Below are 9,659 nucleotides of genomic sequence, written 5' to 3' on the forward strand. Positions count from 1 at the left end.
TGTCCTCTAATTCACTGACTCATTCTTCTGTTTCATCTAAGCTACTGTTGATTCCTTCAAGTGAATTCTTCTTTAGATATTGTAATTTCCTTTTCTGACTGATTCTTCTTTATGGTTTCTATATCCTATTTTATTAAAAAAATTATTGGCTGGCCTCCATGGTTTCCTGGGACCTGGCTTGATGGCACAGGACCTGTCTGCTAGGCACTGAAGAACCCTCAGCACTATCTTGATATAGTACCTCTGATGAAACAATGACCAGATGGTCATGAGTTACTACCACACATAACAAAAGACTCTTGCTTTCAACATCATGAAAGGATATGAAGAAGGGGTCATTGAGGAAAAAAAGCCAAAACCTACCAAAGAGTAAACAACTTGAAGCCAATAGGCTGTCCCTCAAAAATGATGCACCCCAAGCAAAACACAAAAAGAACAAAAGGAAAAAGGAGTACTTAAATTAAAATGTGAATGGATTCATGGAATACCTAAGACAAAACTCCCAGGTAGCTCAAATGGGGAGATAATAGCAACAAACCATCAGGAAGTAAAGGAAGAAATTACAGTTGCTTTAAAGAAAGTCAAAGGGGAGGAAGATGATTAAAAAGACAAACAGCAAAGAAAAATGCAATGGTATGTTTTCATTGTAGAAAATCTGGCCATGGGATTGCAGATTGCCTAGCCACCCTTGAGAATCAAGATATGGGCATTGTAATATGTTATCAATGTGGATCTACAGAGCACAAAATAACCAAGTGCAAGGCTAAAGTAGGCCCAGCTATTGGTGAATTTCCTTTTGCAAAATGCTTTTTTGTGGGGCAATGGGGCACTTGTCTAGATTTTGTACCAGTAATCCCAAAGGAGTCTATGCTGATAGGGTTGCTATGGACTTTGTGGCTCTGTGGAACATTTTAAGAAAGATTGCCCTCAAAGTCAGAATTCAGATTGAATTGTTACAGTTGGTCTCTTGGCAAAGGAAATAAGTGCGGACTATGAAGAAATTTTGGATGTGCCTAAACCACAGAAACCCTAAACAGAGATTCCTAAAGTTGTTACTTTTAAATAATGATTTGTACTATCATAAATTACCACCTCATTACATTCTGAACTGGGCCTTCTTCACAAGTTGGAGCTGGGCTCCCATGGAGAGGCCTGTGCTGTAGTATGATCTGGGTGTTCAAATAGTTTCCTGAATTCTGTCTATTAAGGAATACAGAGAAAATCACTGAAGAAAAGCATACAATGTTTAAATTGGATTCTCTAAAAGAACTGTTTTGACAGATAGAATTTAGGGGTATGTAAGTGGTTACATAGCTAATTGTAACAATTATCTTTTCCTTAAAAACAAAATTATGCATTCACATGAACCACCCCTAAATAAAGGGTAACTGCTCTGCATTTGGAAATGAATTTTTAGTTATATTGTTTTTAGGTTCAAAGTATCAGTTTATTTTAATTTGCTACAAAATCTGCTGTATTTTTACAATATTTAATAAAAAACTTATTTGAAAAAAGTTTATTGTATTTTTCCATTACCATTTAATCCCCTTATTCCTTTTTGCTCAATCCCTCCAACCCCTTTCTTCCTCACTCCCAAATAGTTGTCATCCTGCTCTCTACAAGTCTGTCTCTATTTTGCTTGTTAGTTCAGTTTGTTTATTAATTTCCACATATAAGTGAGATATTATGGTATTTGTCTTTCTCTGACTGGCTTATTTCAGTTAGCATGTTTTCCAGGTCTATCCATTCTGTCACAAGGGGTAAAATTTTCTTTTTTATGGCTGAGTTGTATTCCACCATGTATGTGACAAGGTCTGTCCAGAAAGTATGTCACAAGGTCTGTCCAGCCATGTACTATGAAAATTAGAGACATTTATTAAATAAGATACAAGACACATTGCACATAGGACAATGACACCTCAGTCCCCTTCAAAGTAGGTACCTTGGGACCTTATGCCCTTCTAATCACCATCAGCTACATGTTGTATTTTCCTTCATTTCATTGACAGACTGAAATCTCTTCCCTTTCAAAGGTGATTATAGTTTTTGGGAATACCCAGAAGTCACAGGGTACCTAATCTGGGCTGTATAGGAAGGCTGAGTCACCTGGGTAATATGTTGTTTTTCCAAAAAAACTCTACATGAAACTTGGTGCATGAGCAGGCACATTGTTGTGATGAAACTGTCAATCACCAGTTGCCCATAGCTGTAGCCTTCTGAATCATCCAAATAGTTTCTGCAGAAGGTTAAAGCTTAACAAAATTTAATGCAGATTTGTTGCTCTACTCACTCAATCATTTTGAAAGTGATGACCACACAGTACTCGTGCTCACTCAACAGCATCTAGTATAGTGAAGTTGCCATTGTTCATGCATGCACATTCCAGCTCACTCTCTTTGGCTTCCAGGTTATATTAATGTTTTGCCAACCATTCTCATTATATTAACAGTAGGTTGACTTTTTCCAGACCGATCTTACTATATGTCCCATAGTTGTTTTATCCACTCATCTATTGATGCATACTTGGGATGCTTCCATACCTTGGCAGTTGCTTTTTTATATCCTTTTTAATGCTCACTATCTCTTTTTAAAGTTCTCACTGAGATCATCTGTTCTTCCCCTATGGTCTTTGAGCATCCTTATAACCATTATTTTAAACTCTGCATCTGGTATTTGTGTTTCTTCCATTTCATCTATATCTTTTCATTGTTTTTGTGGAGATGTGTGTTGTTCTTTTGCTTGGGACACTTTTCTTTGTCACTCATTTGATCTCTGTGTGTTGGGTAGGTGTGCTATGTCTCCTGAACATACTTTGCTTGTTTTATGATAAAGATGTCTTGCAGGGGTAAGTTGTCCAATCTTTCAGAATACCTGGACTCTGTGGTCCAGGAGTATTTCTGATGGGTTCTGTGACCCCCTCATTGTAGTTTCATCTTAAATGTTGGTGGTTCTTTTGTGGATAGAATTATTCCTCAGTCTGGGCAACTGTAAGGGTAAACCTTAACCTCCTGGCATGGGATTCTGTGTAGTTGTTGCCACTTGATGCATCATTTCTGGTAGGTCTGGACCCAGCAAGAATACTCCTTTGTGTATACTGATTGTGTGTCTACTTGGTTTGAACTTTGGTGTGGGATGAAGCTTACCACTGGTTTTATTGTTTCTGGGTCCAGTTGGTGGGGTTCAGTAAAAGGTTGCTTTCAGATAATATGTGAAGCCAGCTCTAGGTTATCTCTCTGCAGCTACCAGGCAGTTCACTGCTTGTATCCATGTTTACTAGAACTACTTGTACATGTGAGGGGCCAATCTGTGTAAAATGGACAACTCTTTCCTGATTGGAGCTGGTGGTAGCTGTGTTAAGGAGCTGAGGCTATTGGAGGCCAGCCTCCTCCTTTGGCCTGTTTGCCCTTTCCTGGGATTGCCTGATTTTTCTCCACAACCTCCTGCTGAGGGTCTAATCTAATACCAGCTCTGTTGAGATAGGAATAGCAGGTTTCCACTTTGTTGGTCCTGTAGTCTGTAAGGCACCAAGTGAGGGAAGAGTAGCCCCAACTCAAAGCCAACCCCTCAGTCTTTGCCAGAGCCTCTGGCACTTGCTTCTTTAGAGGGGTTCAGTGCTGATTCAGGATTGGTACATTGAACTTTCCTTTTGCAGAAGTGGGCTCAGCAGCTCTGAACTTCAAGGAATAGATAGAAAGAACATCCCATTGGGGTTGGGGCAAGATCAGACCACAGGTGGGGGCTAAATTCTCTTTCTCATTCCAAGACTTCAGTAGCAGGCTAAGCTCTCTGTCCTGTTCCCAGAAGACATCCTTCAAATGTCTTACACTTTGAAAGTCCTTTTTTGGAGTTTTTCTTTCTTCTCCCTGTGGCACTGCACTCAGCAGGGAAATCTTGGATTTGGAAAGCTGACATGCCTTCTTTCCCCTTTGGGGGTGTTTCCTGCAACCCTACAAGAAGAGGATGGACACTTCCCAGGTTTTTGTAGGCTGTGAGTGCATTTGCCACACTGCAAAGTATCCCAGGTACTCAACTCTCACCCTTCTAACTTCCAGCCCACAGCCTTTGTAGGAGACACAGTCCAGAACTCTCTGCTTCATGCAGCCCCTGGTTTGCTTACAAACTGAGCTGAGTAGGGCTCCCCAAACTCCTGATTGCAAAAATATCTTATCTCTATGCCCAGCTGGTTTTATTGGGAAAAGATCCAGAAATCCAACATGGCTTGGCATGGCTGAGAAAAGTTCAGAATGGTCCCCAAATCCCCACAATTGTCCTGTGTTGCTAGGTTCCTCACTGTAGCTGCAGCAGCTCACAAATTGGAGTGGGGGCGGGGGCGGGCAGGGCACTGCCCATACACTTGAGAGTGGGGAAATCAGTTCTCTTTCCCAATCTACTGAGCACGTTCTTTGTTTTGGTTTCCTCCTTGGGCCTTGCTTGCAGTCAGAAATCTCTATTACACCACTACTGGTTGCCACGCTCAGAAATCCTGTTGTTTCAGTATGGTTTCTTTCTTAGTCTGAGTTGTATAGTTAACACTCTCACCTGGTGCCCCAACCATAGAGGCAGTTCATGATGAATTTGTGATCTCTTATTTTCACAAGAGTGGTGGAACTCACTATATCCCACTGCCCGAGACCCTACAGACTCCCCTTCCCTCTCTATTTCTGTGAATATTTTTATAACCCCACAGTTCAAAGGGAAGGGAGCCCCATTGCTGTTATTTCAATCTGGCCTTTTTGCTAGAGGAACAGCTGAGCACTGGGTATTCACCTGACCACATTTCAGTTCCTTTAAATAAGTCTCTATGCAGTACGTACACTGCAGTACTGATTCACTGTCTGCTTCTCTGCCTATAAAACCACCCCAAGGAGTGAAAAGTCTCTCAAAGTCATGGCTGGCTGAAGCCTATAGGTGCCTCTGATAGACCCAGGTGCTGCCATCTAGTCCCTTCAGCAGTCTGAGCCCCTATCCTGAGCTCTCCAAGTTGGTGCCTCAACAACAGAAACTGATTGCTGGGAGTGTGCAGCCTGGGTTTCACAATCACAGTGTATCTATCCCTCCACATTTTGTTGATTACAGTTAGGGATCCTAGTGTGCAACTAAGTCCCCTTGCTCTAAGGTAGAAGGGAGCTCCAAAGCTATGATTTTTGTCTGGTCTCTCAACTGTAAGAGGAGCCACACACATGGTATTTCCCCTTTCATTTATGAAATTGCCTTACCAGATGATGTGAGGCATCTTCTGCACTCCTTGGCTTCAAAACTTCATATCAGCTAAGATTCCAATGATTGTTCAGGTTGATTGTTTGAAGTTCAGCTGAAAATCCAGGTTGGGGAAAGGAGCAAGTGGATTCAGCTTCTACCTACTTAGCTGCCATCCTCAGTACCCTAAAATGTCTTTTCTTAATTGAACTTTTTATTTTGACATAATTGTGTTATCTCAAAGTGTAGTTTCACATCCAATTATAAAAGATATTATGTACACTTTACCCAGTTGTCCCCAATGTTACAATATTTCCAAACTATATAACATTATAACCAGGAAATTAATATTGATATAAACAAAACCAAAAATATTTCCATAGCCACAAGTTTCTTCATGTTGCCTTTTATAGTGACACCAACCTCTTTTCTGCCCATTCTCCCTCATTAATGCCTGGCAAACATGAATTGTTTTTCATTTCTGTAATTTCATCATTTCCAAAATCTTAATGGAATCATGTAGCATGTAACCTTTAAAGACTGAATTTTCTTTTTTCACTTAGCTTAGTTTGGTATTTGGGTAATACTAATTCATAAAATGAATTGGAGGATGCTCTTTTCTCTTATATTTTATGGAAGAGGTGGTATAAAATTACCATTGATTCATCTTTAAATACTTGGTAGAATTCTCCAATGAAATGATATGGGCCTAAAGATTTTTTGGGGGAGTGTGCTAAAATTATGAGTTAAATTTTTTTAATATCTATAGGGTTAATCAAATGATCTGTTTCATATTGAGTGAGTTGTAGTAGTTTGTGCTTTTTTGATGAATTGGTCCATTGAATGTAAATTGTCAAATTTATGTATATACAGTTGTTTATAGCATTCTCCTTGATGTTAGCATAGCAGTGTCTCTAGAAATATCCCCCATTTCATTTCAGATATTGAGAATTTGTGCCTTCTCTTTTTCTTTTTTAATCTTGACAGAATTATCAATTGTGTTGATCTTTTCAAAGAACCAGCTTTTTGTTACATTGATTTTCTTCATCGTCGGTCTGTTTTCATTTTCTTTTCTACATTTTATGAATTCTTTTATTGTTGTTCAAGTACAGTTGTCTTCATTTTCCCCTACCACTCCCACCACTCCAGCCATTCCCACACCCCACCCTTGATCCTACAACTCTTTGGTTTAGCCCATGCTGCCTTTGTACATGTTCTTGAAAATTCTTCCCCCTTTACTCTCCATTATCACTTTCTACCTCCCCTCTGGCTATTGTCAGTTTGTTCTTAATTTCAATGTCTCTGGTAATATTTTGCTTGCTTGTTTGTTTTGTTTTTTAAGTTCCACTTATAAGAGAGATCATATGGTATTTGTCTTTCACCATCTGGCTTATTTCATTTAGCATAACATTCTCTAGTTCCATCTATATTGTTGCAAAGGGTAGGAGCTTCTTCCTTTCTGCTGAATAGTATTTCACTGTGTAAATAAACCATAGTTTTTGGATCCATTCATTTCCTAAGGGCAGTTAGGTTGCTTCCAGCACTTGGCTATTATAAATTGGGCTGCTATGCACATTGGGGTCCATAGGTTCTTTTGGATTGATGTTTCAGGGTTCTTAGGATATAATCCTAGCAGTGGAATTGCTGGGTCAAAAGGCAGTTCCATTTTTAGTTTTCTGAGGAAATTCCATACTGTTTTCCATAGTGGCTATACCAGTCTGTATTCTTACAAACAGTGCACTAGGGTTCCCTTTTCTTCATATCCTGTCCAACACTTGTCCTTTGTGGCTTTGTTTGTAATGACCATTCTGACTGGTGTGAAGTGGTACCTTATTATGGTTTTAATTTGCACCTCTCTGATGACTAGCGATGCTGAGCATCTTTTCATATGTCTCTGGATCCTGTGTATGTCTTTCTTGGACAAGCATCTGTTTAAGTTTTTTGCCCATTTTTAAAATTGGATTGTTTGTATTCCTAGAGTGGAGCTGTGTGAGTTCTTTATATATTTTGCAGATCAGACCTTGTCTGAGGTATCATTGGCAAATATGTTTTCCCATGAATTTGGTTCTCTTTTCATTTTAATGATGTTTTCTTTAGCCATGCAGAAGTTTTTTAATTTGATGAGGTCCCATTTGTTTATTCTTTCCTTCATGTCCCTTGTTCTAGGGGACATATCAGTGAAGAAGTTGCTGCATGTAATATTGAAATTTTCCTGCCTATGTTCTCCTGATGGAGTTTTATTGTGTTTACATTTGAGTCTTTTATCCACCTTGAATTTATTTTTGTATATCGTGTAAGTTGGTGATCAAGTTTAATTTTTTTGCATATAGCTGTCCAGATCTCCTAGTGCCATTCAGTGAAGAGGCTATTTTTACTCCATTTTACACTTCTGCCCCTTTGTTGAATATTAATTGACCATAGAGACTTGGGTTTATTTCTGGGCTCTGTATTCTGTTCCAATGGTCTATGTGTCTGTTCTTATGCCAGTACTAGGCTGTTTTGATTATAGTGGCCTTGTAATACCATTTGGTATCAGGTATTGTGATCCCTCCTACTTTGCTCTTCTTTCTCAAAATTGCTGCAGCTATTTGGGGTCATTTATAATTCCATCTAAATTTTTGAAATGTTTGTTCTATATCTGTGAAATATCCCATTGGTACTTTAATAGGGATTGTGTTGAATCTATAAATTACTTTGGGTGTATGGACATTTTGATGATGTTATTTTTTCCAATCCATGAACATGGCATATGCTTCCATTTGTTTGTGTCTTCCTTAATTTTTTTCTTCAGCATTGTATAGTTTCCTGAGTACAGGTCTTTTACGTGCTTGGTTAGGTTTTCTCCCAGGTATTTTATTTTTCTTGTTGCTATATCAAATAGGGTTTCCCCCCTGATTTCTGTTTCTGATATTTCACTGTTGGTGTACGAAAATGCCTTTGATTTCTTAATGCTGATTTTGTATCCCATTGTTTTGACAAATTTACTTATTAGGTGGAATAGTTTTTTGGTAGAGTCTATAGGACCTTCTATGTAAACTATCATGTGATCTGCAAACAATGACAGTTTTGCTTTCTCCTTTCCAATTTGGATGTGTTTTATTTCTTTTTCTTGTCTCATTGCTGTGGTTAGGACTTCCAATACTATGTTGAATAAAAATGGTGAAAGCAGACATTTTGTCTTCATTCTGATCTTAGTGGGAAAACTTTACTTTTTGCCCATTGAGTATGATGTTGGCTATCGATCTCTTGTATATGGCCTTTATTAGTTGAGGAATGGTCTGTCCATTCCCACTTTGCTGAGTGTTTTTATCATAAATGGGTGCTGTACCTTGCCAAATGCTTTTTTGGCATCTACTGCTATGATCACATAGTTTTTGTCTTTCATTTTATTTTTGTGTTGTATTACATTTGTTGATTTGCAAATATTGTACCATTCTTGCCTCCCTGGGATGAATCCCACTTGATCATGGTGTATGATCTTTTTAATGTATTGCTGGCTACAGTTTGCCAATATTTTGTTGAGGATTTAACTGTCTATGTTAATCAGTGATATTGGTCTGTAGTTTTCTTTCTTTGTTGTGTTTTTTATCTGGATTTGGGATTAGGATAATGCTGACTTCATAAAAAGCATTTGGGAGTTTTCCATCTTTTTAGAGTTTTTGGAATAATCTGTGAAGAATAGGGGTTAGCTCTTCCTTAGATGTTTTGTAAAATTCTTCTGTGAGACTCTCTGGTCCAAGGCTTTAGTGCACTGGGAATTTTTGGATTACTGCTTCAATTTCTTTTGTTATTATTGGTTTGTTCAGGCTTTCTGCTTTTCCTTCATTCAGTTTTGGAAGATTATATTTTTCTAGAAATCTGTTCATTTCACTGAGGTTCAAATTTCTATCCAGAAAATTTTTGATTTCTTCCTTGACCCCATTCTTAACTTATTCATTGTTTAATAACATGCAATTCAGTCTCCATGGATTTGAGTGTTTTTGAGTTTTTTCCTTGAGGTTGTTTTCTAGTTTCAGTCCCTTGTGGTTGGAGAGGATGTTTGAGATGATTTCAACTTTCTTCAATTTGATGAAGCTTGATTTGTGACTTATCATGTGGTGTATCTTTGAAAATGTTTCATTTGCATTTGACAAGAATGTATATTTTGCTTCTTTGGTAGTAAAGGTTCTATATATCAGTTAAATCCATTTGATCTAGGGCATTGTTCAATGCTCCAATATCTTTGCTATTATTTTGTTTGGAAGATCTATCCATTTTTTGACAGTGGGGTGTTAAAATCCCCTACTATAATTTTGTTACTGTCCATATTTTTGTTGAAATCCTCTAAGATTTTCTTTATGTATTTGGGTACTCCTATGTTGGGTTCATATATATTTATAATGTTTATATCTTATTGATGGATTCTTCCCTTGAGAATTATTATGTATCCTACTGGAGGTCGTTTTTTCTAAAAAAATAAGAGC

General features: G+C 38.1%; 1 pseudogene; it reads left to right on the forward strand.

Moving 5' to 3' along the window:
- Positions 1–254: 254 nt before the first annotated feature.
- On the forward strand, positions 255–1,066 carry LOC123814344 (annotated as a pseudogene).
- The last annotated feature ends 8,593 nt before the right edge of the window (positions 1,067–9,659 follow it).

Source organism: Phyllostomus hastatus, unplaced genomic scaffold, assembly GCF_019186645.2.
Source record: "Phyllostomus hastatus isolate PE091 unplaced genomic scaffold, TTU_PhHast_1.1 phas_contig_16, whole genome shotgun sequence".
Classification (NCBI taxonomy): Eukaryota; Metazoa; Chordata; class Mammalia; order Chiroptera; family Phyllostomidae; genus Phyllostomus; species Phyllostomus hastatus.